This window comes from Sus scrofa, chromosome 15 (assembly GCF_054392235.1).
Source record: "Sus scrofa isolate SSC_HxYL_T2T_F1_AM1 chromosome 15, Sscrofa_HxYL_maternal_Yorkshire_Landrace_v2.0, whole genome shotgun sequence".
Lineage (NCBI taxonomy): Eukaryota > Metazoa > Chordata > Mammalia > Artiodactyla > Suidae > Sus > Sus scrofa.
This window is the reverse complement of record NC_139397.1, coordinates 120,528,005-120,537,654: the sequence shown is the minus strand read 5'-3', so window position 1 is coordinate 120,537,654 and position 9,650 is coordinate 120,528,005. Positions and strand designations below refer to the sequence as shown.

Sequence of the window (9,650 nt, the reverse complement as noted above, 5' to 3'; positions counted from 1 at the left end):
GGAATATATTTCTAAACAAGAATTGTAGGATCAGAGGGCAAGTATTTTCCTTGGGCTTCCAACATGGGTTGTCAAATTGCCCAGGCCAAGTCTGGGGTTTCCAGGTACTGCTATGGACATTGGTCAAGGTGCCAGAGTTCTTCATAGGTTTCCCTCTTTTTTTCTAATTATGCGTTTTTCAAAATTTCCATTAGGAATACACATTGCTTTTGTAATAATATATATGTGTTTCTAAAAAGAGAAAAGAGCATTACACAATACAAAAGATTTCAACATTTAACTGAACTGCAATAAAAATGATTTAAAGAGACAAAACTGAAAGCTAAGGAACAGAAAGAGAAGACAAGCCATAGACTGGGAAGGAATATTTGCAAAAGATATATTTGATAACTTATCAAAAATATACAAAGAACTCATAAAACTCAACAGTAATAAAATGAACAACCTAATTTAAAAATGTGCAAAAGGGAGTTCCTGTTGTGGTGCAGTGGAAATGAATTCAACTAAGAACCATGAGGTGGCAGATTCAATCCCTGGCCTTGCTCAGTAGCTTAAGGATCCGGCATTGCTGTGGCTGTGGTGTAGGCCGGCAGCTGTAGCTCTGATTAGACCCCTAGACCCCTAGCCTGGGAACTTCCGTATACCGTGGGTGCAGCCCAAAAAAGCAAAAAAAAAAAAAAAAAAAGTGCAAAGATCTTAACAGACACCTCACTAGAGAAGATATACAGATAAGTAAGCATAGGAATGATGCTTAACATCATATGTCATTAGGGAAGTGTAAATTAAAACAGCAATGAGACATGACGCCTGTAAGAACAATGAAAATCCAAAACACCAACAATACCAAATGCTGGCAAAGATGTGGAAAAACACTCATTGCTGATGGGAATGCAAAATGGTGCAGCCATTTTGGAAAACAGTTTGTCAGTTTCTTACAAGTTAAATGTACACTTACCATTTGATCCAGCAATTGTGCTCCTTTGTGTTTACACGAAGAGTTGGAAACACGTCTGCCTAAAAACCTTGGATATTTATAGCAGATGTGTTCATAATTCAAAAGGCTTGGAAGCAACCAAGAAGTCAACCAAAGATAAATAAACTGGGATACATCCATACAGTAGAATATTATTCAGTGATGGAGTTCCAGTCATGGTGCAGCAGAAGTGAATCCAATTAGGAACCATGAGGTTGCAGGTTCACTCCCTGGCCTTGCTCAGTGGGTTAAGGATCCGGCATTGCCATGAGCTGTGGTGTAGGTCACAGATGTGGATTGGATCTAGTGTTACAATGGCTATGGTATAGACTGGCAGCTATAGCTCCGATTAGACCCCTAGCCTGGGAACCTCCACACACCTCAAGTGTGGCCCTAAAAACCAAAAAAAAGAATATTATTCAGTGTTAAAAACAAATGAGGGAGTTCCCGTCGTGGCGCAGTGGTTAACGAATCCGACTAGGAACCATGAGGTTGCGGGTTCGGTCCCTGCCCTTGCTCAGTGGGTTAACGATCCGGCGTTGCCGTGAGCTGTGGTGAAGGTCGCAGACGTGGCTCGGATCCTGCGTTGCTGTGGCTCTGGTGTAGGCCAGTGGCTACAGCTCCGATTCGGCCCCTAGCCTGGGAACCTCCATATGCCGTGGGAGCGGCCCAAGAAATAGCAAAAAAAAAAAAAAAAAAAAAAAACAAATGAGCCATCAATCATGAAAAGACATAGAGGAAGCGTAAAGGCACATTACTTGGCGTATGGACGTTCCCAGGCTAGGAGTTGAATTGGATCTGTAGCTGCCGGCCTACACCACAGCAATGCAGGATCCAAGCCGAGTCTGAGACCTACACCACAGCTCATGGCAACACTGGATACTTAAACCATTTCACTGCTTAACACTTGAATGGATTTTTTTCCCCTGCATTTTGAATAAAAGTCCAGCTCTTCAAAGTTGGTCAGATATCTGCCTATCTTCCAAGCTCAACTCACTCCCTTCCCCTCCTTGCTCATCAAGCGCCAAGAACATAAGCCTTCCTTCATCATGTTGCCTAACAGACTTCTTGCTGCTGTTTCACTCTAGATCTGGTTTATTTCCTCCAGAGTCTTTGAATTTTATAAATTCTTGTTTGCTTATTTATTCTCTATGGATCTCCCCCACTAACCTGGAAGCTCCATGAGAACTAAAGTTTAACTACTCACCTAATTGTCATGCCAGCGTGACCCAGAGCCTTGAGCTTAGTACGCAGTGGTGCACCAAGGATGGGGCAGTGGGAGCAGGACCCTCTGGTTCAGGCAATAAGAGGATGTGTTTGAAAACAAAGGAAACTGGAGTTCCCCTCGTGGCTCAGTGGTTAGCCCACAGATTGAGGCAAAGGATTGAACCTGCATCCTTATGGATTCTAACTGGGTTTGTTTCCACTGAGCCACAACGGGAACTCTTAATATACAAAGCTTTAATGTCTTTCTAAAATAACCAGTCTACATACTAACCAAAGACACTGACAATTTTATCTCCACCTGGTAAAAACTATTGACTTACAGAAGATACAAGACCAGACAAATCAAAACATACCCACCCAGATTATGACAATGAGGTCAAGGCTGACCTAGCCACAGGTCAACAATCTTAAATGACCCATAAATTCTGTGAAGTAAGCCACCCATTTGGGAAATGCAGCCGCCTGAGTTTAGCAAAGGTGTACCATTGGTGAGTACAGAGAGGAGCACTGAACCTCCTGCAGTTAGTCCCTTGGGAAAAGGAAGGAAGAGGGTTCCCCTCAGCTACCCAGGAGAAAAGAGTAGGCAGCCAACTCAAACTACCACTTCCTTTACCCTTGTGACTGTACCCTGCCATGTTTCTAGAACAGTAAGTTCGCTATGTTTTGCCACTTCTAACTTCGGGGTCAGTGAAATGGATTTTCCACTGCTCTAGGGATCAAAGAGGCTCTGGGCATTGAGCTTCATGAATTCCAGTCACTGATCCTGTTTTCTCAGTTTTGATTTGTCTGTCTCTCTGTCTTTGTCTCTCTCTCTCGTACATACATAGAAGCAAGGAAATATCATTCCCTACTCACAGCTACAAAGGCGCTTTGGGTGTTGGCTCATACCCGTGAGATGTCAGTGTTGCCAAGGGTGGAGCTTATCTGAAAAATTTAAGGAATTGTTTGAATGAAAGGTAAGTACTTGCTTTATCTCTTTTAGTTAAAACATAACCTTAAAAAATAGTAAGAGTCCAAATCATTTTAATTATTTTGATACTTAAAAAGGAAGAGAGGAGTTCCCTTGTGGTGTAGTGGTTAAGGATCCAGTGTTGTCACTGCCATGGCTCAGGTTGCTGCTCTGCAGTTTCAATCCCTGGCTAGGAACATCCACATGCCACAGGCATGGCCAAAAAAAAAAAGGAAGAAAGATTAATAAGAATATTTACTTCTTCCTTTTTTAAATTGAAGAGTTGATTTCCTTTCTATTTACACACTGTTTGGAGTTCCCATCATGGCTCAGTGGTTAATGAATCTGACTAGGAACCATGAGGTTGCAGGTTCGATCTCTGGCCTTGCTCAGTGGGTTAAGGATCTGGCACTGACATGAGCTGTAGCATAGGTTGCAGATTTGGCTCAGACCCTGCATTGCTATAGCTCTGATTAGACCCCTAGCCTAGGAACCTCCATATGCCACAGGTACGGCCTTAGAAAAGACAAACAAATAATAGAAAAATAAATAAAGCCATTATTTACACACTGTTTGAGGAGGAGCTCGTTTATTTAAGCTAGAACATTAGAAATGAAGCCCTTTAAATTTTGCTTTCGGGTAGAGACTTAATAAGAAAAGGTGCAGGAAAGAGCAGTGTAAAATAATGTGACACAAAGACATTGTTACTTTCTATAAAATTGGCAGCTCTTATATTGCTTCAGTTGGTACATAGTTTTGTTCTTAGCCTCACAGATTATACAAGTGCATGTTAATTTACACAATAAATGTGTTACTAAAAAAACTATTTGTATCAGAGGAGAGTTATTTATTTATTTATACTTTTAGCTACACCTTTGACTTGCAGAAATTCTGGGGGCCAGAGATCAAACACCTGCCACAGCAGTGACCCAAGACACACCAGTGACAGAAGGGATTAAGATGGAAGAATGGAAAGATTGGAGCTCAACTTCTTTCCTAAAAACAACACAATTACAACCAAATGCTGAACAACCTTCAACCAAATGGACTGGAAACTTTCAAAAAGATATCCTACTTCAGAAGACAAAGAGGAGGCCACATCAAGAGGTAGAAGGGGTGATTACATGATATAAGCAACCCCGTACCTCCTGGGTGGGAAGCCCCACAGACTGAAAAGTAACTGTATCACAGAGACTCTGCTACAGGAGTGAGAGTTCTGAGCCCCATGTCAAACCCCCACAGGAGGGGATCTGACACTGGGAGAAAAAGCCCCTGGAGCATCTGGCATTGAAGGCCAGTGGGGCCTGTGTGCAGGAGCTCCACAGGACTGGGGGAGACAGAGACTCCATTCTTAAAAGGCACACACAGAATTTCACGTGCACTGGGTCCCAGGACAAAACAAAGGCTCCATAGGAATCTGGATTGGACCTGACTGCAGTTCTTGGTGTATCTACTGGGAAAACAGGGGTAAATGTGGCTTGTGGGGGAAGGGCATTGGAACCAGAGCTCTTGGGAATATTCATTAGCATGCATTTCTCTGGAGGTGGCCATTTTGGGAAAATCTGGCCCCACCCATCAGCGCTGAGAAGCCCCAGGCCAAACAAAAATCCAGGTGGGATCACAGCCCCACCCATTAGGAAACAGGCTACCTAAAGACCCCCCAAGCACACAGCCACCTCTAACCTCACCCAGAGACAAAGCCCCACCCACCAGAGGGAGAAGAATCAGCTCCACCTACCAGTGGGCAGGCATCAGTCCCTCCCATCAGGAAACCTACAACAAACCCCCCCATACCAACTTTAGCCACAAGGGGGGCAGACACCAGAAGGAAGAGAGGCTGCAACTCCCCTATCTGTAAAAAGGTCACCACACCAAAAACCTATAAAAATGAAAAGACAGAGAACTATAACTCAGATGAGGGAGAAAGGAAAAACCCCAGAAAATCAGCTAAGTGACAAGGAGATTCTCAGCCTCCAGGAAAAAGACCTTAGCCTGTTGATGCCGAAGATGATGCAAGACATTGAAGATAAACTGGAGGCAAAAATGAATAACCTACAGGAAACACTGACCAAAGAGATACAAGATATAAAACTTAAGCAAGAAAAGATGCAAAATACAATAACTGAAATAAAAAATTCATTAGAAGCAGCCAACAGCAGAATACAGGAGACAGAAGAACAAATAAGCAAGGTGGAGGACAGATGCGGAACAGAAAAGAGAGAAAAGATTGAAAAGAAATGAAGAGAGTCTCAGAGAAATCTGGGACAATGTTAAACGTACCAACATCCGTATTATAGGGGTACCAGAAGGAGAACAGAAAGAGAAGGGGACAGAAAAAAGAGATAACAGCTGAAAACTTCCCTAACATGGGAAAGGAAGCACTCACTCAAATCCAGGAAGTGCAACAAGTACCATATAAAATAAACCCAAGGAGGAACACCCCGAGACTCATTTTAATCAAACTGACCAAAATCAAAGACAAAGAGAAAATATTGATAGCAGCTAGGGAAAAGAAATAAATAGCATACAAGGGAACCCTGATAAAGCTATCAGCAGAGTTTTCAGCAGAAACTCTGCAGGCCAGAAGGGAGTGGCATGATTTACTTAACGTGATGAAAGGAAAAAAATTCCAACTAAGATTACTTTACCCAGCAAGGCTCTCATTCAGATTTGAAGGAGAAATCAATAGCTTTACTAGAGTTCCCATCGTGGCTCAGTGGTTAACAAATCCAACTAGGAACCATGAGGTTGTGGGTTCAATCCCTGGCCTTGCTCAGTGGGTTAAAGATCCAGCATTGCTGTAAGGTGTGGTGTAGGTCACAGACACGACTTGGATCCTGTGTTGCTGTGGCTCTGGCGTAGGCCAGCAGCTACAGCTCCAATTAGACCCCTAGCCTGGGAACCTCCATATGCCATGTGAGCAGCCCTAAAAAAGGCAAAAGAAAAAAACAAAAAACTTTACAGATAAGCAAAAGCTAAGAGAATTCAGCAAAACTAAACAAGCTTTACAACAAATACTAAAGGAACTTCTCTAGACAGAAAAGAAAAGGCCACAACCAGAAAAAATAAATACCACAAATCACAAGGCTCACCAGTAAAAGCATATATACAGTAAAGATACGAAATCATCCATGCACAATTATGCTACCAAAATAAGGAATTGTGAGAAGAGCAGGATACAAATGCAGGACACTGGAGATGCACTTGCAATTAAGAGACCAACAACTTAAAACAATCTCTTATATATATAGACTCATATCAAAACTTCAGAGTAACTGTAAACCAAAGATCTACAATTGATACACAAACAAATAAGAAAAATCGGAGTTCCTGTCGTGGCGCAGAGGTTAACGAATCCGACTAGAAACCATGAGGCTGCGAGTTCAATCCCTGGCCTTGCTCAGTGGGTTAACAGATCCACTGTTGCTGTGAGCTGTGGTGTAGGTCACAGACACAGCTCGGATCCCGCATTGCTGTGGCTCTGGTGTAGGCTGGTGGCTACAGCTCCAATTCGACCCCTAGCCTGGGAACCTCCATATGCCGCAGGAACGGCCCAAGAGATAGCAAAAAGACAAAAAAAAAAAAAGAAAGAAAAATTAACTCAAATACAACACTAAAGTCATCAAACCACAAGAGGAGAGAACAAGAGAAGAAAGGAAGAAAAAATAGCAACAAAAACAAATCCAAAACAATTAATAAAATGGCAATAAGAACATACATATCAATAATTACCTTAAATGTTAATGGACTAAACGTCCCAACCAAAAGACATAGACCAGCTGAATGGATACAAAAACAAGACCCATATATATGCAGTCTTCAAGAGACCCACTTCACTTCTAGGGACACATACAAATTGAAAGTGAGAGGATGTCCCTGCAAATGGAAATCAAAAGAAAGTGGAGTAGCAATACTCATATCATACAAAATAGACCTTAAAATGAAGAATATTTTAAGAGACAAGGAAGGACACTATATTATGATCAAAAGATCAATCCAAGAAGAAGATATAACAATTTTAAATATCTACTTACCCAACACAGGTTCACCACAATATATAAGGCAACTGCTAACAACCTTAAAGGACAAACCAATAATAACACAATAATACTGGGGGACTTTAACGCCCCACTTACAGCAATGGACAGATCATCCAGACAGAAATCAATAGGGAAACACAGGCCCTGAATGACACATTAAACCAGATGGACTTAATAGATATTTATAGGACATTCCATCCAAAAGCAACAGAATACACATTCTTCTCAAGTGCACATGGAACATTCTCTAAGATTGATCACATCCTAAGCTATAAAGCAAGCCTCAGTAACTTTAAGAAAGTTGAAATCATATCAAGCATCTTTTCTTTTCTTTTCTTTTTTTTGTCTTTTTGCCATTTCTTGGGCCGCTCCCACGGCATATGGAGGTTCCCAGGCTAGGGGTCGAATTGGAGCTGTAGCCACCAGCCTACGCCAGAGCCACAGCAATGTGGGATCTGAGCCGTGTCTGTGACCTACACCACAGCTCACGGCAACACCAGATCCTTAACCCACTGTGCAAGGGCAGAGATCGAACCCACAGCCTCATGGTTCCTAGTTGGATTCATTAACCACTGCGCTGCAATGGCAATGGGAACTCCTCAAGCATCTTTTCTGACCGCAATGCTACATGACTGGAAAGCAACAACAAGAAAAAAACTGCAAAAACAAACAAACAAACAAACAAATACGTGGAGACTAAACAACATGCCACTAAACAACCAATGGATCACTGAAGAAATCAAAGAAGAAATTTAAAAATACCTAGAAGCAAATGATAACACAGGTAGGACACTCCAAAACCTATGGCATACAGCAAAAGTAGTTATAAGAGAAAAGTTTATAGCAATACAAGCCCACCTCAGGAAACAAGAAAAAGCCCAAATAAACAAGCTAACTTTATATCTAAATCAGCTCAAGAGAGAAGAACAGACAAGACCTAAAGTTAGTAAAAGGAAAGAAATCATATCAGAGCAGAAATCAATGAAATAGAAACAAAGAAAACCATAGAAAAGATCAATGAAATGAAATGCTGGCTCTTTGAAAAGATCAACAAAATTGATAAACCCATAGCCAGACTTATCAGGAAAAAAAAGAGAGAGGACTCAAATCAATAAAATTAGAAATGAAAAAGGAGAGGTAACAACAGACATCACAGAAATACAAAGGACAATAAGAGAATACAATGTACAACTATACACCAATAAAATGGAAAACCTAGAAGAAATGCACAAATTCTTAGAAAAGTACAATCTTCCAAGACTAAACCAAGATGAAATAGAAAAGATGAATGGACCCATCACAAGAACTGAAATTGAAACTGTGATATTAAAAAACTTCCAGATGGCATCACAGGTGAATTCTATCAAACATTTAGAGAAGAGCTAACACCTATCCTTCTGAAACTATTCCAGAAAACCACAGAGGAAGGGACACTCCCAAACTCATTCTATGAGGCCACCATCACCCTGATACCAAAAGCAGACAAAGATTCCACAGAAAAAGAAAACTACAGGCCAATTTCACTGATGAACATTGAGGCAAAAATCCTCAACAAAATACTAGCAAACCACATCCAACAATACATTCAAAGGATTGTACATCATGATCAAGTGGGATTTATCCCAGGGATGCAAGGGTTCTTCAATATCCCCAAATCCATCAGTGTAATACACCACATTAACAAAATGAAGAATGAAAACCATACAATCCTCTCAACAGACACAGAAAAAGCCTTTGACAAAATTCAACACCCATTTCTGATAAAAACCCTTCAGAAAGTGGGCATAAAGGGAAACTACCTCAACATGATAAAGGCCACATATGACAAACCCAGTGCTATCATCATTCTCAATGGTGAAGAGCTGAAAGAATTCCCACTGAGACCAGGAACAAGACAATGATGTCCACTCTTGCCACTACTCTTCAACATAGTTTTGGAAGTCCTAGCCACGGCTTTTAAAAGAGATAAAAAGAATCCAAATTGGACTTTTAAAAGAGATAAAAAGAATCCAAATTGGAAAGGACGAAGTAAAACTATCCCTATTTGCAGACGACATGATACTATACCTAGAGAATCCTAAAGACTCTACCAGAAAACTGTTAGAGCTCATCCACGAATTTGGCAAAGTCGAAGGATACAAAATTAATACACAGAAATCAACAGCATTTCTATACACTAACAATGAAAGAGCAGAAAGAGAAATTAGGGAAACAATCCCGTTTACCATCACATCCGAAAGAATAAAATACCTAGGAGTAAACCTACCTAAAGAGACAAAAGACCTGTACTCTGAAAACTATAAGCCACTGATGAAAGAAATCAAAGATGACACAAATAGATGGAAAGACATACCATACTCTTGGATTAGAAGAGTCAATATTATCAAAATGAATATGCTACCCAAGGCAATCTACAGATTCAATTCAATTGAATTGATCCAGCAATCCCACTCCTGGGCAT

At 41.0% G+C, this 9,650-nt stretch overlaps 1 long non-coding RNA gene across 1 annotated transcript; it reads left to right on the top strand.

The window, feature by feature from the left end:
• Positions 1–461: 461 nt before the first annotated feature.
• On the top strand, positions 462–6,745 carry LOC146396097 (uncharacterized). The gene is made up of 2 exons (XR_014828952.1): positions 462–3,156; positions 4,036–6,745. It is a non-coding gene; the product is annotated as an uncharacterized LOC146396097 (long non-coding RNA).
• Positions 6,746–9,650: the final 2,905 nt, after the last annotated feature.